This window comes from Leguminivora glycinivorella, chromosome 4 (genome assembly GCF_023078275.1).
Source record: "Leguminivora glycinivorella isolate SPB_JAAS2020 chromosome 4, LegGlyc_1.1, whole genome shotgun sequence".
Classification (NCBI taxonomy): domain Eukaryota; kingdom Metazoa; phylum Arthropoda; class Insecta; order Lepidoptera; family Tortricidae; genus Leguminivora; species Leguminivora glycinivorella.
The window spans coordinates 2,830,295-2,855,759 of record NC_062974.1 but is presented as its reverse complement, the minus strand read 5'-3'; the positions used below and the strand labels follow the sequence as shown (position 1 = coordinate 2,855,759).

At 36.6% G+C, this 25,465-nt stretch overlaps 1 protein-coding gene across 5 annotated transcripts in view; it reads left to right on the top strand.

Moving 5' to 3' along the window:
• LOC125225094 (beta-arrestin-1) overlaps positions 1 to 25,465 on the top strand; it is a 153,839-nt gene that overhangs the window by 56,136 nt on the left and 72,238 nt on the right. For 4 of the 5 annotated variants that reach the window (XM_048128634.1, XM_048128635.1, XM_048128637.1 and 1 more), the window contains exon 2: positions 8,934 to 8,976. The exons of the other annotated variant lie outside the window; for it this stretch is intronic. The gene's annotated coding sequence lies outside the window, so the exon portion shown is untranslated. The remainder of the gene's footprint in view (positions 1 to 8,933; positions 8,977 to 25,465) is intronic. 5 annotated transcript variants of the gene reach the window in all.

The following is a 25,465-nucleotide window of genomic DNA, read 5'->3' as shown; positions in this document are numbered from 1 at the left end:
CTATTGCGCAATAACTAACTATCATTGATACTGAAAGGAAGAATATGACGATTTTTATTTTATCTTTTATGGATGGATAAAACCGATTTAAGGGGGCCCAAAGGAAGTAAGTAAATTCTGCTAGTAAACTAAAAAATCTTCAAGCCTATGCATGCAGAACTGCTTTAGGAGAGGAGAACGTGATTAAGACATTTTTTTTTGCAATATAAGTCACATGCAATTTTATTTTACAATCAAAATAAACTATATTATAGGACTTTTACAATTTTCTGTACTTGGTCGTGATATACCTACATGTGTAAACGTTATTAGAATAAGTATATTTCTGTATTACTAGACGAACTCCACTGCACAGCGGGTAGTACCTTTACCTCACCTCATCGAATAATGCAAGCTGACCCGTACATTAAAATTTTCATTTTCATTATTTTTTATCTCGCGTTTCGTAATATATTTATATAACAAACTATATATTTTTATAAACTGTATAAATGTGGCTTTTTATTGATATTTATTGCTTTTAGATATATATTGTGTAGAAAGAACAAAATAGGATAATGTTAAAAAAAATTATCACATTTTTAATATTTTTTTAAATTTTTGTATTTTTTTTTATTTTAAGTACATTAATCACTAAAATCATAAATTACATATAACAAGATCATACCATCCCATACATTAAAATGCGACCGCCTACGAACGCGCTTACACTCCACCACACATAGATGGCGCCACAAAAAAATGCCTTGTTGCCACCGATTATTTGTAGATTGGCATTAAGTGTCGATTCCGAGCCGTAAATCTATGTCAAAACTGACACTTAACGCCATCTACAAGTATAATCGAAAGCTACAAGACATTTTTTTTGTGGCGCCATCTATGTGTGGTGGAGTGTAAGCGCGGTCTTAGGCGGTCGCATTTTAATGTATGGGATGGTATGATCTTGTTATATTTAATCTATGCTAAAATAGCCCTAAACTACAATGATTACGGCTTTCGTGTGTTTAAAATAGTGATTATACCTGAAATCATTGACAAAACTTATTGAAATGAGCATTCAAATCACCCTATCGGGCGATGTAAATTATTTTTTATCACTCGTCCTATAATATATTTCTATAACAAATTATACATTTTCTAAAACTAGATAAATGTAGCTATTAACCTTTCGTATGCGTCTGTCAAAAAATTGTCATTAATATATTAGTCATAATAACTACATGTTAAAGTTGAAACAATATGGAGCAGATCTGCTCCTAAGCATACGAGAGGTTAAATAATATTTTTAATTTAGAAAAAACCATTACAGTTTTCATAAAATGTGCAATAATATGTATAAAAAAAATCTCGTTTTCAGGTTTTCCCATTTTACACCGGTCAAATCTTACATGAAAATCGCCTAAAAAAACAAAGTGTGATGTAAAGCTGGATTTTTGGTATGTTATGTGGAGTCCTTGGGGGAATGTAAGACTATATTTTGCAAGCAAAAAAAAAGTGTGCTAACTTCGTAATTTAAAAAAAAAAGTAAAAAAATCGGACTTTTTTTGGTTTTTATTTTTTTATTAAAAAACTATGTATTTTTGGTCAAAAGTTGCTTTGTAATGTTGAAAGCGCATTAAATTTCAAACAGTTTGACATCTTTTTTATCAATGTCCGTCAAATAGTTTTCGAGATATGAAGCGTCAAAAAAGGTTAATTTTTGACGCATTTATAAAATGTAGCGTTTTGCCAATATTTTTAGACAAATATCTGCAAAATACTTCATGATATGATATATATTGCAACATAACATTGTATAAAATTTATTTTGCTTTAGTTTTAGTGCAAATAAAGGTCAGTAAGACGAATTGTTACTTTGGTAAACAAAAAAAAATCTATAAATAGAGAAGCCAAGAGTCTGGTAGATTGGTTAAGGTAAAATAGTTTACGCTAAAAGTTTTAGGTTGAAAGTGCTATCTATTCGATCTAACTTTCTTTGATATACGTTTATCTGAAAAAATTGTCTCAGCTAACTTTGCATCGATTTGACTATTACTAATGAAGAAATAAAATACAGTAAAATTTTGAAGTTTAGTAAATTAGAAAGATAAAACAGAATTAGTTACATTTTACTTTTTCCTTTTTGAGGGTCCTGGTCCTGCATCTTGATGGCACAACTCCTGTAGTGATAGAAAGTCCACTTGAGTTGTATTTGACCACCAATTGCTGTGGAATAAACTACGGGAACGGAAAGCGCCCACGCCAATTATTAAGATACTGGAGAAGTGGTATTCCCAGCAGAAGAACGTAGTAAGATGGAAGTCAACTCTGTCCACAGCCAGCGGGCTAAACTGTGGCGTGAGACAAGGAGGCAGTATGTCTCCGGCTCTCTTCAGCGTGTACATGGATGGGCTGTCGCAGGCTTTGACCAGTACCGAGGTTGGCTGCTCCATCAATGGGCAAATGATAAATCACATCGCATATGCAGACGATATGGTCCTACTAGCACCATCTGTGGGAGCTATGCGTAAGTTACTTGCAGAATGCGAGAGATACGCCAGCCAGCATAACTTGAGATACAATCCGGACAAGTCTGAATTTATGCTCATGGAGGCAGCACATATGCCCACGCATGTACCACCTATTTTGCTTGATGGAGTTCAATTGCGGAGAGTACACGAAGTCAAATATCTTGGCCACATCTTGTTGTCCAGTTTAAAAGACCAGGAGGACATAGAAAGGCAGAGGCGAGCCACCGCAGTAAGTAAGGGCAAACATGTTGGCTAGAAGATTCGCCAAATGTAGTGACAGAGTAAAAAGACAGCTGTTCCTCAGTTTTTGTACAAGCGTGTATACTGTCGAGTTATGGTCCGACTACACTTGCGCGGCGGTGAGATACTATGTACTGATATTTCGTTAAACGGAGAATACTATGATTCAGGCACGTCCACGACAACGCTCGTGAGATTGCATCGATGTTATTTACCCTCAGTGATATGCTTTAAAAACCAGTCCGTACAAGAACAATTTCGGAACAATCTGATTCAATTAATGAGGGTTTTCTACTCGTAAATATTTTTTTCCGCCAAGCGGCGATCCTGAGGTCTTTCTGACCGTAAACTTAACTTACTTACTAAATGAATGTTGATTTGATATACGCAAATATGTGTCTGAGTAATACTATAACAGCCCCCAAATAATAATAATTCGTTCTCCGCTACGCCTCTTGTAAATATATGTAAACTATCCCATTTGGCCATTACCATCCACCGATTATGTTGATTATGATCCAGTTATACTAGACTTATGATATAATCCTATTTATTTAAATAACTCGCACTCTTTTGTCTTAAATGAAAGCTAGTGAAATTTTCTACATTTTTATATTACAATTTATGTAATAGCCTGAGTTGTTTTGCTGATATCTGTCTCAAAATATTAGCAAAACGAATATTTTCATAGAAAGGGGAAAAATGCTCTTCTTTTGACGCTTCATATCTCAAAAAATATTTGACGGACATTGATAAAAAAGATGTCAAACTGTTTGGAATTTAATGCGCTTTCAACATTACAAAGCAACTTTTGACCAAAAATGCATAGTTTTTTTAATAAAACGGCAAAAACCAAAAAAAGACTGATTTTTTTACTTTTTTTTTAATTTACGAAGTTAGCACACCATTTTTTTGCTTGCAAAATATAGTCCTACATTCCCCCAAGGACCCCAAATAACATACCAAAAATGCAGCTTTACATCATACTTTGTTTTTTTATTTCTCTTTTTGACCAGTGTATTTTATTTTGTATTTTTGTTCTAAAATACATTTTTTTTGTTCCAAAAATGAATTCCTCGTCCTTCATTTATCCGAAAATGATATATTTCATGCCCTATTTTGTATATACGTTGCTTCATAGCAAGCAGCAGACATTTTACAAAGTTGGATGTATTCGGTAGACCTTGGCTTTGCATTCCGGAGTATTTACCGATGTTAAAATTGCGGAGTTTCGAATTTAAAACTACTAGGCCGTATTATTAGCCGCTACTGATAAATCGGATAATCTAGGGAAAACGCACCTTCATTATGTTGTTGGAAAATTTCTGATCATACACGAAAATCTGGAATTTTAAATATCAAGTGGAATTTTCGCAACGTTGCATTGCAACTTGCGTCTTTGCACTTTATTTATAAAGTTAGCACCTATGTGTGGCATCCTCACACATTTTGCTAACGGTTCATAATCAGATGTCTGTGACAATACATATATGAACCATATTCTAATGTTTGTTTCTGCTCACATGAGAACGGTGGCAAATATTACGCGTTACAGACGATAAGTAGTGTCAATATGTACTAGAAGCGTTATACAATCTGATAACGTTTTCTGTGTGCACGTCAACACATTTTAAAGGTCACTTCTGTAGACAATACCATAACTTTAGAATAGGTATGGGTACCTATACAATTTGTACGACCAATGTACAGCTTTTCAAGTTTTAACCGATATATTCATCTGTTTTTGTATTAACCTTGTTACAAAATAACATCAACAAAATGATGAAACACCAAGTCCAAAATCATCTCTGTTATTTTTGCTATCATTAAAATAGACAGCGCAAAGGTTGTCATCTAAGTTTCGCGTAAAACATCTAAGCTAAACGTAGTTTGTAGTGCCTAAGTAACCGTTTGAGGGTGCTTTTCTTTTTATCCATTTAATGGATACCATTTACCATCGAGTAATGTATTCTAAATCATCAAAAACTGGCAAAGTCTCTATGTCTTCAGGGTCAGCCCTGAATCGCGATTGACGCGCACCTCCATAAAGAGGTCAACAGTATTCAAATTCTGCACACAAGCGCCGCGTAACCTTTGAATAAAACAAAGCCCGTGATACGACATACTTGGCCACTGATTTATCGCTTCGACGCAAACTTATTCATAATGCATCAGTAAGGATACCACGGGGCTGACAGTGAAATATTCGATAATATAAGGTGACTTATTGTCACATCTGGCTAGTAGTAATATGCCAGTTAGAGATGTACAGAGAAGAAAGCACGTTACCCAGATTTTAGTGAACGCATTACGTTAGTATTAATTTTTTGGTAACGCTACTAAGATAAGAGTATCGTAGGCACTTTCATTAGTTCCAGCGAGATACGTAAAGGGGCCCACAGATCGGTTCGACTGACGATATCGGTCTGTTAGTTATTCGGTTGCGTTTCGCTTTTAACTGGCCTGTCGACGTAATAGTACACCGAACTGCATAAGTAGCAAATGCACAAACTTTCACGATAATATGATATATATGACGCTCTTGTGTATTGGTGCGACAGAGCCAGACTGCATTTCTGTCGGCGTCTGGCGTCGACTATTGCCATTCGGCTACGCCGGCTGATAATCTGTATATTCTTTTTTCTACTTGTCGACTGTAATCTGTCAATTAGGACACCACAGACTAAACTATAAGTGCTAACTTTTCAGTGTTGGATACTCTATGGCAGTTCCGACTCAATTATAATAAGCTCATTATAGTTGACTTTAGTTAACTGTAATAATTTCAAAAAAAAAATAGAACTTCATACAATTTCTATACTAATTTGCGATACCTGGCAAATTTTCCTGCATCTGAAACACATTTTTTTTTATCTGTCGCGTTATCGGCCAATCAGAGACGGTCAATTGGTTGCTAGGTAATTCGATGTTGATACAACGGTGAACGACTCTATTAACATTAATTTTAACTTGCATGAATGATGATATTTCCGTCCATTGATGATGAAGATGATGACTCGTAGAAAAAGTATTGTATACAATAGTGATATAATTAAGCTTTTCACTCTCGTACCGTACTATTAGGCCACTCAGCAAGCTTCGTGGCCTAAACATGGTACTCGACTGAAAAGCTTTGTATTATATCACGATTGTATAAAATACTATTACAAGTGATACCTAATTTTTTTTTGTAAATTTTAAAAATTAATGTAGAAGTCTCTAAATAAAATGAATGACCCAGTGATACAAAATTGTGTTCGTTAACCGAATTTGTAATTGTAATAACGAGCAGCTATAAATATTATGAAGAGGTTTATGCCTTGGCCCGATAATTAATTTGAAGGGATTCCTGTTTGAAGCCAGATCTGTCGACGCTGCGAAATTGCTGAGATTTTAATATAAATTGTGCAGCCACTAATAATAAAATTGGTCAAGGGACTTTCAATAGCAAATATTAAAAATAGCATCTTTGATGTTTTTGCGGAAGAAATAAAATTTTAATTCGAAAACTCTGATGAGTAAAGATAAAAATAAATATTATAGGGACGTTCATAGACATGCAAATGAGGAGTGGACTTCCTTGCCGGTGACTATACAGTATACAGTGTTTTTTTTTTAAGTGGGACAGTATGGGGAAATCGGAAACTATAGAAAATACAAGGAAACTGTCTAAGGAAACCACGGCAAGTTTTAAAAGAAAGAAATAAAGAAAGGAATTATTTATTATTTAGCCTAGTATGAACTTACACCAAAATGGACGCTACTCAACATATGTATCACACTGAATCCCAGTATTGTGACATGTTTAGGTATGTATTAAATTTCGTTCTCTCCTGTTTTTGTTGTTTTTTCGTCTTGGTACAGATTGTTTTGTTGTTAACCCTATAAAATAGCCAGCATTTTCAAGAAATCGTGAACGCAATTTATTACAGCGTTAAAATTTGCATAATTCAGCAGTAAATTAGTATTAAATGTTTATTTGTATGGCCTTTAACAAATATTTGCATAATTTCACGGCAAATTGTTTTGAACGAGCTGCGTCGGTTACGCTTGCGATTGCTATTGTTATTAACATGTGCATTGAAAACAGGGATATTATGGAGTACTAAGTAAATAATAATTATTTAAAACCATATGTGTTAATTTTTAATTTGCTTCCACAGCTCAGTGTAAAGTTTAAGCCGAATACTCGGTCGGACATATTGCATCTATTGTCATCAGAGTTATACCAAACTAAGATAGCAGGGATTGTTGACAGCCTCTCCAGTGCAAATCACGTGTTACTTTTCTAGAGACGTAGCCTCTCCACATAAAAATAGGGAGAACTTAAAACATGGACAGTTGGGAGATTGTCTCGTTTGCATGGAAAAGCGCGGATCGTTCACTATCAATATACGGACCCACCATACAATTGCAAGTAACTCATTTACGTCTGTCCCTTTGCATATGAATTACCATAATACTTATTCCACGTGTTTTATAATAATGCATTATGCACGTTCAGTATTCTAACGCGTCACTTGCAGTCCGCGTCATTAGAGAAGCATCTAGCATAAACGTCATTGTGCTTCTTTAAGTGAGCTAAAATTAGCTCATGGTTAATGGAATATGTTAGTGGCTTTGATATTACTATCGTCATGACTTTGGAATGTCATGTTGTGAATGTCTCTTGACTTGTGACTATTTTACACCAACCTAAGTCACGCGAAGTTTAACCCGTTTATCGCCCGATGCTTATATGGCCCTTTAGGTAAATATAGATCCTTTCATTATATGTCGTGCGATGATCAGTTGACAGGTTTTATACTTCCCGATTCCCTAATATCGATAAACGACTATCATATTGGCTAGATATAGATATAGATACCTAAATCCGGATCTTAATACACTTCCCAATAAAGCCATCAGATAACTAAGAGTTTTACGTAGCAGCAGTTTAAAATATAAAACTTTTAAAATGCTAATTTAACGATACGCCCGACAGCATGCAGAAACTTGTACGCTTCGACGTCCGGATAAAGTAAGTTTTCCTTGGGACACAGCCAAAACATCTGACCTAGTGCACTAGGACTGTTTTCAACTCGAAAAGTGCAATGAAAAATTCTATGAACCGTTCCTAGATATTTTCTAGTTGTTCTGTAAGTATATGCTGATGATATAATTGCTATGTTCGGATTTATGGAATCGTCCATAAAATCAGTCTTATGTAGAAAATATGTGACTTTATCTGGGAAAAGGGACCTTATTGACGATGGCGCTTACGGCGTTAAGAGCGATCGCCAATACATAAGGTCCCTTTACCCAGATAACGTCACATATATTGTTATGAAAGAGAGCCCAAACAACATAAAACAATTGAAATTTACTTAGAAGTATTATTCATTTTTATTAAGTAAGTAATTTTGAGCTCATGGACATGTGCATACTTCCAGTCCTCACTTACGGTGCACAGACTTGGTCTTTGACGGAAGCTCAGAAGTCCAAACTCGGGGTTTGCCAGAGAGCTATGGAGCGCAGCATATTAGGTGTGAAACTAAGGGATCGAATCCGAAACACCACGCTGCGCTCAAAAACTCGGATAATTGATGTAGCTCGAAAAGCGGCCAAGTTAAAGTGGGACTGGGCTGGACATGTCTGCCGTATGCCGAATGACTTGTGGGCCAAGATAGTCACGGAATGGGAGCCCCATGAGTCGAACATAGGATCCGGCAGACCTCGCCGGCGATGGCGGGATAACTTGGACTCCTTTTTGACAGACTGGCCAGTTTTAGCTCAAGATCGAGAAGAATGGAGAAAGAAGGGGGAGGCCTTTGCCCAGCTGTGGGACACAATAGGCTCATAATAAAAATAATAATAAGTAATTTTGAAGAAATATTGCCAAATGTATGTCTTCTGTCTATCATCTGTAAATTTTAGTGAAATAGGTTTTGTTATTTATGCAAATTAAGTTACAATCCTTTTACATATTGTGAATAGACGTTTGTGATGGAAGAAAGCATTTCTCAATGAAAACGTATCCTTTTGAAGCTCTTTTTTTATATTCCAATACGAACCGACACTACCCTCCCACACAGTTAACTGCGGGCAAAACGTTTGAGAAATTCTTCGTTATATTTTGTAAGATCTCATTTGAGAATATAAAAATAAGTATCTATAATTGATTTGTTATTATCATTTCAACAGGTATAATCCGATGTTCAAGTTGCTCCTAGCCGCCTACAGAAACGTAAGTTCAATCATAATTCAGTAATTTTCGTATGTGTGGCTACCACGAGTTTTTATACTCTACTCGTCAGCGTAAACGTCGCAGAAAATTACTTAAAAAATTACTAAAATTATTCGTAAGGCGCTATCGAATTATTAAAGTCGACACGGAAAACGGTTTCCTGTAACTGTCACATTATGTAATTCCCACAGCCCTAAGCGTGATCACTAACAATACAAATGATATCTTTGGTTTGATTTATGTACATAGTTATTGAGTCACATCTGGTAAAAGCGTCATGACATGAATATTCTTTTTCTGGCATCTTTTCTACATTTTCACCTGACGGTTCTTAGATTTCCACAAATAGATCAAAAAGAAAAGTGGCCTATCGATAATATCGACTAAATATTTTAAATAAATATTAAGAGGAGTAAGAAGGAATTGAGTAGATAAGAAAGAAGTACAATATATTATAAAAAAATTGTGCCAAAATGTAATGATTGACATCTCTGCTATATGTACTTGCAGTAATTCCAAGTGGCGACAGATGTTATAGCTGTCTATCGCACTGGGTCTCCATTAGCATAAAAGAGATAGCAATATGACTTCATTCGCTAGATATTGCGAATCAAGTACTTAAGTAATCTTGACATTGCTGACTGTCACTTTGACACAAAAGTCGTCATGGGTGTCGTAAAATAGGTTTTAGGGGTGCTGATTCCAAAATTAATGACCAATTTGGAATCTGACATTGCTGACTGTCACTTTGACACAAAAGTCGTCATGGGTGTCGTAAAATAGGTTTTAGGGGTGCTGATTCCAAAATTAATGACCAATGTTCAATCTGACATTGCTGACTGTCACTCTGACACAAAAGTCGTCATGGGTGTCGTAAAATAGGTTTTAGGGGGTGCTGATTCCAAAATTAATGACCAATGTGGAATCTGACATTGCTGACTGTCACTTTGACACAAAAGTCGTCATGGGTGTCGTAAAATGGGTTTTAGGGGGTGCTGATTCCAAAATTAATGACCAATGTTCAATCTGACATTGCTGACTGTCACTCTGACACAAAAGTCGTCATGGGTGTCGTAAAATAGGTTTTAAGGGGTGCTGATTCCAAAATTAATGACCAATGTGGAATCTGACATTGCTGACTGTCACTTTGACACAAAAGTCGTCATGGGTGTCGTAAAATAGGTTTTAGGGGGTGCTGATTCCAAAATTAATGACCAATGTGGAATCTGACATTGCTGACTGTCACTTTGACACAAAAGTCGTCATGGGTGTCGTAAAATAGGTTTTAGGGGGTGCTGATTCTAAAATTAATGACCAATGTTCAATCTGACATTGCTGACTGTCACTTTGACACAAAAGTCGTCATGGGTGTCGTCAAATAGGTTTTCGGGGGTGCTGATTTCAAAATTAATGACCGATTTGGAATATTGACATTGCTGACTGTCACTTTGACATAAAAGTCGTCATGGGTGTCGTAAAATAGGTTTTAGGGGGTGCTGGTTCCAAAATGAATGATCAATGTGGAATCTGACATTGCTGACTGTCACTTTGACACAAAAGTCGTCATGGGTGTCGTCAAATAGGTTTTCGGGGGGTGCTGATTTGAAAATTAATGACCAATGTGGAATCTGACATTGCTGACTGACACTTTGACACAAAAGTCGTCATGGGTGTCGTTCCAAACTTAACAAAATTAACGACTATTTTGGAATCTCACAGTGCTAATTGTCACTTTGACACAAAAGGAATCATGGGTGTAGTCAAATAGTTTTTAGGGGGTACTGATTCCAAAATTAATGACTAATGATTTAAAAAGTAATGACCGATTTGGAACCTGACAATCCTGACATTGCACAGTACCCCTAGAAACCTATTTGACGACACCCATTACGATTTTTATGTCAAAGTGACAGTCAGCAATGTCAGATTCCAAATTGATTATTAATTTTGAGATCAGTACCCATGAAAACCTATTTGACGACACCCATGATCACTATTGTGTAAAAGTGACAGTCAACAGTGTCAGATTCCAAATTAGTTATTAGTTTTTCAAATCAGCACCCCCGGAAACTTATTTGACGACACCCATGACGACTTTTGTGTCAAAGTGACAGTCAGCAATGTCAGATTCCACATTAGTCATTAATTTTGGAATCAGCACCCCCTAAAACCTATTTTACGACACCCATGACGACTTTTGTGTCAGAGTGACAGTCAGCAATGTCAGATTGAACATTGGTCATTAATTTTGGAATCAGCACCCCCTAAAACCCATTTTACGACACCCATGACGACTTTTGTGTCAAAGTGACAGTCAGCAATGTCAGATTCCACATTGGTCATTAATTTTGGAATCAGCACCCCCTAAAACCTATTTTACGACTCCCATGACGACTTTTGTGTCAGAGTGACAGTCAGCAATGTCAGATTGAACATTGGTCATTAATTTTGGAATCAGCACCCCCTAAAACCTATTTTACGACACCCATGACGACTTTTGTGTCAAAGTGACAGTCAGCAATGTCAGATTCCAAATTGGTCATTAATTTTGGAATCAGCACCCCTAAAACCTATTTTACGACACCCATGACGACTTTTGTGTCAAAGTGACAGTCAGCAATGTCAGATTCCACATTGGTCATTAATTTTGGAATCAGCACCCCTAAAACCTATTTTACGACACCCATGACGACTTTTGTGTCAGAGTGACAGTCAGCAATGTCAGATTGAACATTGGTCATTAATTTTGGAATCAGCACCCCCTAAAACCCATTTTACGACACCCATGACGACTTTTGTGTCAAAGTGACAGTCAGCAATGTCAGATTCCACATTGGTCATTAATTTTGGAATCAGCACCCCCTAAAACCTATTTTACGATACCCATGACGACTTTTGTGTCAGAGTGACAGTCAGCAATGTCAGATTGAACATTGGTCATTAATTTTGGAATCAGCACCCCCTAAAACCTATTTTACGACACCCATGACGACTTTTGTGTCAAAGTGACAGTCAGCAATGTCAGATTCCAAATTGGTCATTAATTTTGGAATCAGCACCCCCTAAAACCTATTTTACGACACCCATGACGACTTTTGTGTCAGAGTGACAGTCAGCAATGTCAGATTGAACATTGGTTATTAATTTTGGAATCGGCACCCCCTAAAACCTATTTTACGACACCCATGACGACTTTTGTATCAAAGTGACAGTCAGCAATGTCAGATTCCACATTGGTCATTAATTTTGGAATCAGCACCCCCTAAAACCTATTTTACGACACCCATGACGACTTTTGTGTCAGAGTGACAGTCAGCAATGTCAGATTGAACATTGGTCATTAATTTTGGAATCAGCACCCCCTAAAACCCATTTTACGACACCCATGACGACTTTTGTGTCAAAGTGACAGTCAGCAATGTCAGATTCCACATTGGTCATTAATTTTGGAATCAGCACCCCCTAAAACCTATTTTACGTCACCCATGACGACTTTTGTGTCAGAGTGACAGTCAGCAATGTCAGATTGAACATTGGTCATTAATTTTGGAATCAGCACCCCCTAAAACCTATTTTACGACACCCATGACGACTTTTGTGTCAAAGTGACAGTCAGCAATGTCAGATTCCAAATTGTTGCGACGAGTATAGGCCCCTATATCCCAAGTGGGCGACTGCGCGTAGCCGAATGGTATTTTTGCGACGCGAAACGCCACCGAAAAGCCGCAGAAATGTAGTCTGGCTCTGTCGCGCCACTACGCAAAAGCGATAGAGATAGATAGCTACGAAAGAGATAATTATCATGAGCGTTTCGTGAGCGTTTGTGCATTCGGCTACGCACACAGGGCACGCTTACACTGGCGTTCCCACGTGAACTCACAAGCTTCTCGAACAGCCGTTTTTTAAATAAAATTATGACTAACATATTGCATTAATTTATAATATTACGTGAAATTCAAGATTAGCTAAAATTTAATAAAAAGATAAAACCAGTGAACAAATCAAATAAGGTAATGAGTTATTTTTGGCCATCATATTGTACTATTTACAATTGAGATGATTATAATGCTCAAAGCTGTTTTTGGTTTCAGAAAGATGACGGAAGCTATGATTGAAATCAATATTTCCGAACAAACCCGTATGGTATTCAGTCAACATGGAAGATGGTTCAATTGATATTAATACTGTGGCACTCTGGCAGTTACGCTACTCAAAACCTTAGGGCAGCTGCAGAGGGGAGCAGTACCAATTTATAGGTGTTTTTGTTCCGCGATGCACTTAATGGTATTATTGGCCATGATCATCACAGGTATATGTATAGAAGTGCTCCAATAAAGGAAAAAACCTCAACTCCAAAAAATAATCCTGTTACTAAAATAAAGTATTTCATTAATTGACTTTGTTTATTTGTGATGTTCTTGAGTAGTAAAGAAATAGAAATATTTTTTACAGAAAAAGGGTACATAGCATCTTATATAGAATTAGCTTTTGCCCGCGGTTTCGCTCGCGTACTAAAAGAATTCTTATTCAAACATATACAAATAATAAAATTTTCATTTGGATCCGTAGGTTTCTATGCAGACGTTTGTCTGCGTTTTTTTCAATTACTCATATTACTATTGTTTTTAAAAAAGAAATGCTTACAGTGGTTGTACAAATGTTACACAGCAACCATAGCGTAGGTAGTAGGTACGAGTAGGTATGTATTCTATATACACTGAGGAAATTACATACTGTACAACAGAACTCACATAGCTCCGTATCTGGGCACTATTGTCGGTGGGTAAAAAGTACTTTCTCGCATTATCGCTTACAATTACAGATTGCCGACCGATTACCCCTATCCCTATCCCTAACCCTACCCCTATCCCTATTAGGGTTTGTTGAGATTTTCCGCCAAGCAAAGAACCGGGAAATGAACTTGAAGGCTGTAGGCATAAACCCTATAATTTATGAATTTATTATGCATACCACACTATTGGCGCTTTGTAAATAATTTGTAATTGTTCAAAAATACTTCTTTTCATTCATAAAACATTGTATTGTGTAGTTACTAAATAGTCATAAGTTTAGCATTTCAATATGTGCAATATTACTTTTATGATTAACAAAGTAATTGTTATTCCTGTAATTGTTTCTTCTGCTGTATGTTGTATTAAATATTGTATGTTTGTGCTGATTGCCAAGTTGCCAATGCTCCCAATAAATTAAAAAAAAAAATTAGCTTTGTCAACTTTGACACTAGGACTTAGCTTAAATGTCAATCGTTGACGCTGAACCATGGACTTTAAATCTATGCGCTAAACGCCGATCGAAATTCAGTCTAGCTCTGTCATGTCAATACGGAAAAGTGATAGAGATAGCTAAGCTACGATAACGATGTTAATCATAATCGTTTGTGCATTTGGCTACGTGCCCTGCCAAAAAATTAGATACAATTTTTACTTGTTTCAAAATGCTTTTTCTACTCACTTTTGTATCAAATTATAATCTTCATATACACCCCATAATGGCTTATCGCCTTCAAAGGTTCTATACCTTACCTTAAACTTTGTCGTTACCTATGTCGATGTCGTTGTAATTGATGTTTGATATGTACGAAAACGCTGAATTTTAGGTTTTTAGTTTTCGTTTCACATCAATTTATTAAATACTTAGCCTGTTACTCAAGAATATTACAAAATAAACAAAGTCACAGAATGAGATACTTTATTTCAGTAATAGGATAATTTTTTTGAAGTTTTTTCCTTTGGTTCACTTCTAATATATACCCACGAGATATGGTGTTATGGTGACTACAGGTACAAGTATTGTGCATTGAGGAACTAACATGCCCATGAATTGGTACTGCCTGCTGCTGTAGGTAATCAGTTAATTCTTAACTGCCTCAATCATTATCAATTTGAACAATCTTCTACGTTGGGTTTGCTGAATACCATACGGCTGGCATGGAAATATTGTTTTCAATAATATCTTCTTTTTCTGAAAGCAACCAATATAATCATCTCAACTGTAGCTAAACAGTACAAAATGATGAATAAATATAACTCATTACCTTTGTAAAAGTATCAAACACTCGTTTCATCACTGGTTTATCTTTTTATCGAACTACTGACTAACTGCTACATTTAAGCTGTTCTTGAATTTCACGTAATATTATAAATTAATACATATTAGTCATAATTGTATTTAAAATTGCAAATATAATCGAGAAAATGTTGTGGGATTGTTATATAATTTGACAGTAATGACACATCACAGTGAATTGGTGGTTTACTTTTACGCTAGTGACTGTCAATGATTACTCACGTAAAGTATTGAGTTTTCACTAGAGACTGTCAAATAGTTCTGGTTCTATTGACTTCATACAATCAGAAAGAGAGCGCCTTAGCTGTAAAGTTGTTCAGTTTTCTCAACTGTAAGCCCCGTACAAAACGTGCAAAGTTGGAACTCTTGGGATTAATGTTATCGGCCGGAGTTTGCGGAGCGTATTGTTCCCGGTGCGGTAAACAGAGATTAACGCGTTTTAAGGTGGGCGTGACGCGTGACACGGTACTACTAGTAGTGTCAATGCAGGATTTTGACTTGAGTTAAAAAAAGTATGTTATGGCACTGGCCCGGCTTTTGGAGTTGTAAATATTTAGGGCTAATTTCGATAAAATACTGTGTAAAAAAAAAGTCTCCGTATTTTCTGAAATATCCATGAGTTAATGTTAATGTGTTTTCGTGAGTCAACGGAAAATTACTGTTTTTATTCATAATTTTCCCACTTAGAATTTCCAAACAAATCTTATTCATACCTTCCGAATAAAAAATGACACAAAATATTTGTAACATTTAAACCTTTTTTTGATTCATAATAAAAATACGTGAGTCTAGTAGTGTTAAAGCCCCCACAACCGGCACTTTTCTGCCCGTTATGGGCTCCTATCTGTGTTACGTTATTCATATGTTGGGCACGTGAATAACCGTCATAATAGATTTTTTTAGGTTCAACATTTAGTCTAAAATACTTTTTTTTTCGACAATTGTTCACATTTAGTTGCGACCAGGTCGCTGGTAATTAATCCGCCACGGAGATATTTTGCCGGCCTACCGTCCTTGGCGCAAACTATCTTATTAATGAAACCCGAGTATACATGCGACTGTTACCAACTGGAGACTGTGAAACTTAGGTAAATAATAGGAAGTTTTTATAGATGTTTTGCTGTTTATAATATTTTAGCTGCGACCATCAGGTAGATAGCTGGTAATCAATAGGCCGCCACAGAGATATTTCGCGGCCCAACGTCCTTGGCGCAAACTAGCTTTTAATGAAACCCGAGCATACATGCGATTGTTACCAACTGGAGACAGTGAAACTTAAGTAAATAATAGGAAGTTTTTTATAGATGTTTTGCGTTTGATAATATTTTAGCGGCGACCAGGTAGATAGCTGGTAATCAATAGGCCGCCACGGAGATATTTCGCGGCCCAGCGTCCTTGGCGCAAACTTGCTTTTAATGAAAACCGAACATACGTGCGATTGTTACCAAATAGAGACAGTGAAACCGCGGTAAATAGATTCAAGGCTAAGAAGAATCCAGTAATGGAAAAGGTACCTGTGATATTTTGCACAGCGTGTATAGAAACCATAAAAGATGTCAACTAGACGCAGTGACAGGTTTCATTTATGCTATTTTAAAGCATAAATGAAATTGATGGCCTTGTCGCGAGTCCAATACTATTGAAAGTCGCGCTTGATGTTTGGACTCGCGCGCGACAAGGCAAGTTGTGCTAAAGGGTCTGGATTCAACGAATTACAATCAGGCCACTACGATTGTTTATGTTCTGATAGCCCAGAGCGAGAAGTTCTATGTATGTCTGTATGATTAATAATATGTATCTCACATGATCAACAATTTAATCTTCTGAAACGGTGTCAATAACCCAGGCCCCAGATTTCACTAAAATACAAAGGATTACTTCAGGCCGCCGAGATTCGTACGTGACAGATTGATGTGGCTTTCCAACATAGTAGGGTCCTTGTACTTCAAGTGTAATAAGAACTGTTTCAAAATTCTAAATTAATCTTAAAGCACTCTTTTACAGTGGAAAAACACACATGAAATATGGGATGAATACTTTATCGAAACAGTCCTCGAAAATTAAATATATCGAATTAATCATAATTACATAAATTCACAATACATGTGCAATTGTGCATGTTTAGATTGATTTTAAAACGTTTTAATCAAATAAAATCAGTTGGAACAAAATTGATTTCGCGTAATTTATTTTGAATTTATTGAAGAGTTCAGACACAATGGAAAACTAATGAACTTCCACACATGACACATACGTACGGGGCGCAATTGCTTTTCAATTTGTTTTATGTTCAATTATATTCAAAATGCTTTGAACATAATTGAAATTGTCTTTATCAGTTTCTCATTACTAAGGATTAACCACTTGGCATAAGGGACCCACTGACTTATTTCACCGGATGGTAACCTTTCAGTAAGTGTAAAGCCTGAGTTGAAAGTCCACTTCCAATTGTTCAGTCATTACATTTATTTTCTTAATAACTCAATAACAGTAAGAGTTTAGACACTAGCATCTTTTAGAAATTAATTGTATTTTGATATTTTAAATCCAATATATATTCTTAGTTTACAAAATACATCGACAGCGCAGGCTTCGTCAAAGTATGTTACATATAGGTATGTCAAATGGGTCATTAATACAAATCAGGTCATAAACGTTACTAAAATTAAAATATTCCTCCCTGGATCGTACCTGGCTCAAAAGTACCCATTATTCCCGCCTATATTTTCGACTTCAAGAATCTTCCCTTATTTTAACAAAAAAAAAAACACGGCCTTTGCCCAGCATTAGGACACTAAAATAGGCTAATAAGAAAAAGTGGTAACTTTCTTCGACGAAAGTATGATGCATAGGCAATAGGCATTGTATGAAAGCGATTATAACAGAAAAGGCTAGGAAGTGTACGCGAAAGGTGGTCACGGGCAGTTAGCCACCGGTGGCTTGTCACACGTGATGGATGGTCCCGCCTGCTATTGTATGTCTTATCCCAATATCCTAGTAAAAGGGAAATTGTTATGCTTCGCTTACATTTATCGACGGCAGCCATTGGGGAGGACAAAAATGAGTAGAGATACATTTTGATCGCCATCCTCGTGTCCTAGTTTGAGTCTGCAGGGAGTTATTCCTAGATTTTGACGATTTCTGGAAATCTAAAAACAAAGATCGGTCCATTGGTAGACTTATGTTTGTCCAATGACAACGCAATAATGCTGAGCTAGCATCGAAATAATAAGTGAAATTGACAAGTGTCTATTTGTACTTTGGCAAGCAAAATTTTGTCAAAGGTGTGAAATTCAAACTTTGTTTCGAAGATCATCTGAGCCTACACTTTACATTTTCTACTTTCCACTTTTTTCGACTGACAATCTTGTCTTGGCTTGCCTGGGTACAAAACTATCTTCTTTTTGTTGTTTCATTACCTCTTTCACAACTACAAGTAGACTAACCAATCTTTTTGTCTACTAATATATTCCTTAGTTACCTTTAGCCCGACATCTCATCACTCACTTGTGTTGGATTCATATAATATCTCGGGTAATCCTTTTCCTCTTTTTTCTTACGTCACTCCTTATTCTTTTGTAATATTTTTCTCGTCGCATTATTTTATCCTCTCCGTATACCATGCCCAGAGCTTAGTTCAGTACTTTAACCTCTAGGGACCCAAAATCAATTGTTTTATTTCCCTTTGTGACACAATAAAAGTTTTAAAACCCCGTCTCTTCAACTGGTTTTATAAATGTTGAAATTTTCGTCTAGTTTTTCAATTTCAATATAGCTAGGCGGAGATAGGTATCTTATCTTAAATAATACTAGTATGTAGTAAAACTAATAAACAAGCGAATGCCCAGTTGCATCCGTCTTCTAATCCGTTTACCAAACTAAGACTGACAGCACATGTATGGAATCAAGTCGGAATCGCACCACCGGGGTACATAAATACATATGTAACACCGTCCGTCTAGCCAGCCAATGAAAAGGCAATTTGTATCGCGACTGTAACCTCGGACGTGTTGCACGTTCTACGGAAACTGCTGGGAAATTTAAAGGACATTTTATCACAGGTATTTTCTTAGACATTAGTATCATACACCCTGTTTTTATTGAATTCCGTTAACTTTAAGGGAAGGTTCTTTAGATTAAATACAATTAATTTCTCTAAGAAACTAGCGTCTTAACTCTTACGGTTATCGAGTTATAAAAAAAAATTTCCTAATGTTATTTGTTTTGACATGTGCCTTCAATCACTTGACACTAACTTGCATGTTATTCTTAAGGGTCTCGCACACTAATAAATTCATTTATTATGTATGAAAATGATGAAAAAAATTGTTTTGCGAATTTAACTAAAAGTGATATACAGGGTGGTTCCTGATAATGAACCTAGCTACGTGTCGAATTTAACGGAAAACAAAAAAACACGGTGACCACGGTGTATATATGTGGATAGGTGTGGCACCTTTTATCTATAACGTTTTCCATTTTTCATGTATACCTTGGGCACAGGGAGCTGCGGCACGATTTTACGTTTTATTTAATATAATTTGACGCATCTTAACAATATCGTTAAGTTAGAATCTCGCCGCTTGGGAGACAAAAAAGGCGCCAATAAAAATACGACCTTTTAATTTTGCGCCTTTTCTACTGGGAGTGTTTGTATGATTATTTTTTTCAAGCGTACTTTCAGAAGTATCAATGAAGATGTATGTTATCAATGTATCTTTGAATATAGAAATAAATTTGCTGCTCAATCATTTTAACGTTAATATACTCAATTTACCGCTTCTATAATAACATCAAAGTAAAAGTATCAACAAAGTATGAAAATAACGCAAAAGTTTGCTCGATTGAACCGAAACTTATAGTCACAAATTTCCTATTGGTGTCACGTCTTCACCCAACTTAGCCTGTATTCCCGGCGGGATATATGGTAATAGCTAGCTGACATATTTATTTTCTATAAAAGTGTCGCGTTACCTTTTTTTATTAGGGTAAAATATTCAATCTGACTGCCGCTCTATTTGATTTGCGTTGATGTGGCAGTGTATGTTATTTCAAAGAGGTAAAGATACGTCGAAAACTCAGTATTACCTACTTGTAAAATAAATATTCTGAAGTAGCTGATACTTTTAACGATTTTAAAATATAAAGCATTAAAGCTTTTGATCCGATCAAACATATTTTATTTGATAAAAGTCTGAGTAAGAAAGGTGACCCTGTATTCAAATGAAAGCTAAGAATGTTCATGCGTCATCGTGTGTACCTATTTGAATTTAATAGGGTCACCTTTAGCTCTATAGGGCTTTTTACATTTAGACGGTCGCCAGACTGGCCGGATACTGTTACGAAAGGATGTCGGTGTCCATTGCTGACCGTCATGAGTTTTCCGTTTTACGAATTATCAGATATCATTTATTTCTACATATATCTTTCAGTGGCTCTTCCGATTTATTATTTTGGGATCTGCCCTCTTTGTTCTGGCACGTCAGGTTGGTTCTTTTTTGTTCAATAGGGTTGGATCTGTTTTTACTCCTTTAACCATCACGTAGCTGGCGTCTTCTGCTTGCCTTATTGTGCGGTTTTCACTTCGGGTGGGTAACTAGATAGCGCGGGTTTGTCTGCGGGCCCTTGGCCCTTGGACTCGCTTAAGAGCACCTCTCGAGAAGCAGAAATTGTCTTATTCTTACCTCAACCTGTCATCGTATGCCCGTTTGCCCGTACCATCTCACTATGGATTCTTGAATTCTCAAACGCTACTGTCTGTAATTGCCAAAAGTATCTCGACTGATACCTATATATTATCTTATCTTACTTGTCTATAAAATTATTTTTTTGTTTGTCTCTGTCAGTTTAGTACACTTAGCTACCGCAGACCGCAATATGGCGCTGGTTCGCAAGCTTAATGCACGGCCAAGCGGTGTCCGACCCTTTAAAACGGTACGATACTGTTGAATTGCCCAGACAACCAAACATTGTAAATAATTCGTTCAGTAGTAGATATAGTTTAAAAAAAAAACATGTAATATCTTTGTTTTTTTTTGTGTGTATTATGTTGTTTTCCATAATTTTGTTCATGTTAGGTAGCGTTCCCACTTAAGCGTCGCGTGTCTCGGGGCGCGCAACGGACGTCTCCGACACGCCGCCTGAATGTAATTCAAAAAACGTCTCCTCTGTACATTTTGTATAGGAAGGACGTAAGACGCGCCCCCGCGTCCTTCCTATACAAAATGTACTGAGGAGACGTTTTTTTTTGAATTACATTCAGGCGGCGTGGCGCGGACGTCCATTCCGCACCTCAGGACATGCGTCTCTTAAGTGTGTCCGGTCCCTTACCTGTCGTGATTGTTTTTCACCGAATGGTTTAACCGGAAGATCAGCGCTGGAAGTCGCCAGCAATATTCTGAGTTTAAACCATTTCGTGGCACCTTCTCGTTCTTATGTGTTCCTATTTGTAATATTTTTCTCTTTTGTGTGTGTTTACGAATAAAGTTTATTCTATTCTATTTTATTCTATATATAAACGTGTGCTAGTAGTTTTAGCATCCGTTTACCAACTCCCTTTCGCCTGTCCCCGGCGACCGTATAGATGTAATAAGTGTTTACGTGAATGTACCTACCTATATTTTCCACATTTATAACGACTTGTGACGGTGACTTTTATTCAAAGTGATATATTAGCGCCACCCCGTCCCTCGCGAGTTGTCAAATGTAATGAGTTTTCTCTAAAACATTTTTATTATAGCAAGCTTTTTCGTAGTCAATACTATCTAAATACATTGTGTATATCATTGTGTGTCAGAAGAATCGGGGCTTTGTGTTTTGTTATTATCTGTCGTGGATTTTGGTTATACCAAAATATATGTTATTTATCATTGTACATGCTCTGGTATCCATACTAATATTATAAATGGGAAAGTGTGTGTGTCTGTTTGTTTGTCCGTTCTTCACGGCAAAATGGATCGATGAATTGTCGTGATTTTTTAAGTGGAGATAGTTGAATGGATGGAGAGTGACATAGGCTACTTTTTGTCTCTTTCTAACGCAAGCGAAGCCGCGGGCTAAAGCTAGTTGTACTGTAAAACAGCCCTGAAAAGGAAAAACGTTTTGAAATAAGATCAACGTCTTTCCGGGACAAGCCGTGTACGGAGTCGTTTAATCTACTTCGGGCTTCGACGGAATATGCAACTCCGGCCGATATAGTACATTACGATACAAGTGCGTAAAAACTCGTGTCGATTTATTCGTGTCGTGTCGATTATCTCGTGTATTCGTGTTCTCGTTCGAACTTCCTTTTCGCACGTGTATCGTACGACGGTTTTCAGTACAGATGAGCCTCCAAAGTTTCGACCTAGCATATAATGAACCACTTCTCGCACTAGTGCGTAAAAAAACACCATCTGTACTGAAAAATTCATTGTGCTTCTCAAAAAGATACTAAAGGAATTTTAGTTTCATTTATAGCGTTTGCATTTATTGCAGTCTACATTACTAAATTATATTACGCCTTTCTGTTAAACAAAATATTCTTCACCACACCAACTGGTAAAGATCAATCTTGCTATTCGAAAACGGATAGCAAAATTGCATTTTATCCACAAGAGTGCAAAGTAATTTCATACAAATTTTAACTTGATGCCTTGACTTTAACTTGAGCTGGTAGAATTTACGTACAAATAATTATTTTGAATCATAAATATTAAATAGATTGCTGGATTTGATGTAGTTTGATGTTTTATAGTCATTATTTTGTTCGTGTTGGTGTGGTGAAAAATTTTGTCTTTCACTCGGTGGCAAAGTTTGTTTAACCTACGTGCCTTGAAACCCTCGCAATGCTCAAGATTCCACTTTTTGAACCACTCGCTACGCTCGCGGTTCAATATTGGAATCTTTCGCTTGCTCGGGTATCAATATTGGCACGTGCGGTTAAACAACTACTTTGCCCCCTTGTAAAACAAATAACTATAAGGATTGTTTATAATATAAAGCAAAAATTACAGCACCATTCCTCGAATTGTACAAATAAACATTCATAAATGATTTGCGGCGTCACGTTTTATCACGGATTTAACGACAATGTTTCCGTAAAACTAAAAGAAAAAATACCAAAGTTAATCCCAGCTGCGGGAAGACCGTACCTTAATGTCATTACCAATTATCGTTACGCTTGGCCGGCTCCCTAACCGATTCGAAATTACACTGATATTAGAAGGATGTTAACCAGAATCGTACTTTTCCATGTATTAGCACGAACGAGCACAATAGCTAAATCACATGAGTCAAATATCATTCTGATTACGTAGCCAAATGCACAAACGCTTACGATAATATCGTTGTCGAAGCTATCCCTATCGCTATTCCGTATTGGCGCGACAGAGTCAGGCTGCCCTTCGATCAGCGTCTAGCGTCAACGATTGTCGTTTCGGCTAGGCGGGCTGGTGTTCATCGAACCTAAGGGCCCATTTAGACGGTACGAGAACTCGCATACGAGTTTTATTACATTGCAGTATTTGATTGCTGTGCAAAATTGTATATAACCTCAACAGCCCGCAATGTAACTAAAAACGCATGTGAGTTCGCGCGCCGTCTAAATCAGGCCTAAAACAGGTAAATAAATAAATAAATAAATATTATAGGACATTCTTACACAGATTGACTGAGGCCCACGGTAAGCTCAAGAAGGCTTGTGCTGTGGGTACTCAGACAACGATATATATAATATATAAATACTTATATACATAGAAAACATCTATGACTCAGGAACAAATATCTGTGCTCATCACACTAATAAATGCCCTTACCGGGATTCGAACCCGGGACCGCGGCGCAGCAGGCAGGGTCACTACCGACTGCGCCAGACCGGTCGTCAGGGTAAATATATAATTAACTCCGTCCGTACAGACAGAAGACTGTAGGTATGTCTTACAAAAACGTCGGAATCATCAAGAAGTTATGTAGGATAGTCATCTAGATGGCGCTACACCTTCTTTGGTTGATTTTGATTAGTATTTTATTTCACAATTTTAACACACATAAGTATATAGTTAAGAATAGGAGCCAAATTGTCAAAACTGAGTTTCAAAAGTTTTAATCCTGTGTCGACAGATGACAGTCTATGTATTGTCACTAAATATTTTTTGATTGTAATTTTATTATCCATATCGTCATTACTTTGAAAAAATCTCGTATCTCACGCTGCTCCTCAAAGTTAAAACGCAGTAAGTCTTTATGCATTCCATACATACGCATACTACAATTTTCTTTTCATTGACAGACGATGATACAAGTTTTTTAAAAAGTAGTGACGATATAGTCGTTCCTCTTTGATCGAACTTTCGAATTGGCCAGCTTGTCCGGCCCAAATACAGGGATCGGGAGTCGTTATTACGAATCATGTCATTTTGCGCTACATTTACTTCCAGTTTTGTGTACAGATTTAGGAGCTTTAACAGGAAAGAGATGAAGGACGTACGAGTATTTTCAAAAGGGCTTACTTCGACAAAGCTTTCTCAACAAACGAGATAAATGTAAACCCACGGTTTTCATTTCGTAATTAAGTATTATTTTATTTTCGATATTGTACAGTCACGGACTTTAATTGTTGATCCACTTCTAGCTCATTTTATACTGGAACGACATAGCTTAACTATGCTTAACTATGAAAAGTCCAGTATAAAATGAGCCAGAAGTGGATCAACAATTAAAGTCCGTGACCGTACCTGCTATGGTAAGTTAGTTGCATACTTTTCTATTTTATCTGTATAATTATTTGTGACGATCTCAATTGAAAAGTACCACATTGTCACAAGATAAGTCGCTGTACGTTGCAGTACCCTCCGATCTTTTGCCTTTCTGAAGCCCTAAGGCCCTGGAGCCCAACGCCTGTGACCTGTGTACCTGTATTGTGTACTAGCTTTTTGCCTTGGCTTCGCTCGCGTTAGAAAGAGACAAAAAGTAGCCTATGTCACTTCAATCTCTTCAACTATCTCCACTTAAAAATCACGTCAATTCGTCGCTCCGTTTTGCAGTGAAAGACGGACAAACAAACAGACACACACACTTTTCCATTTATAATATTAGTATGGATGTATAAAATATTCGTTTAACCGTTATTAAATGGAATTAGTAGTGTAAAAGCCGTCAGTCATCTGGGATAATTACATTTCCTCGCGGCTTGTCGATTTTAATTGGATTGATTGTATTACCGTATTTATGAAAATTGATGATGTGTTATATGACTGGGAATTTCATGAGTATATTTGACAGTAATTACATTACATTTCATGTAACTTCATTCATAATTAAATTACAATTACATTAACTAATATAATTTTTACAGAATACAAACCGATAAAATTTATCGACATAGATTTCTGAAATGTCTCATTGACGAACTGATTTTGGCTAT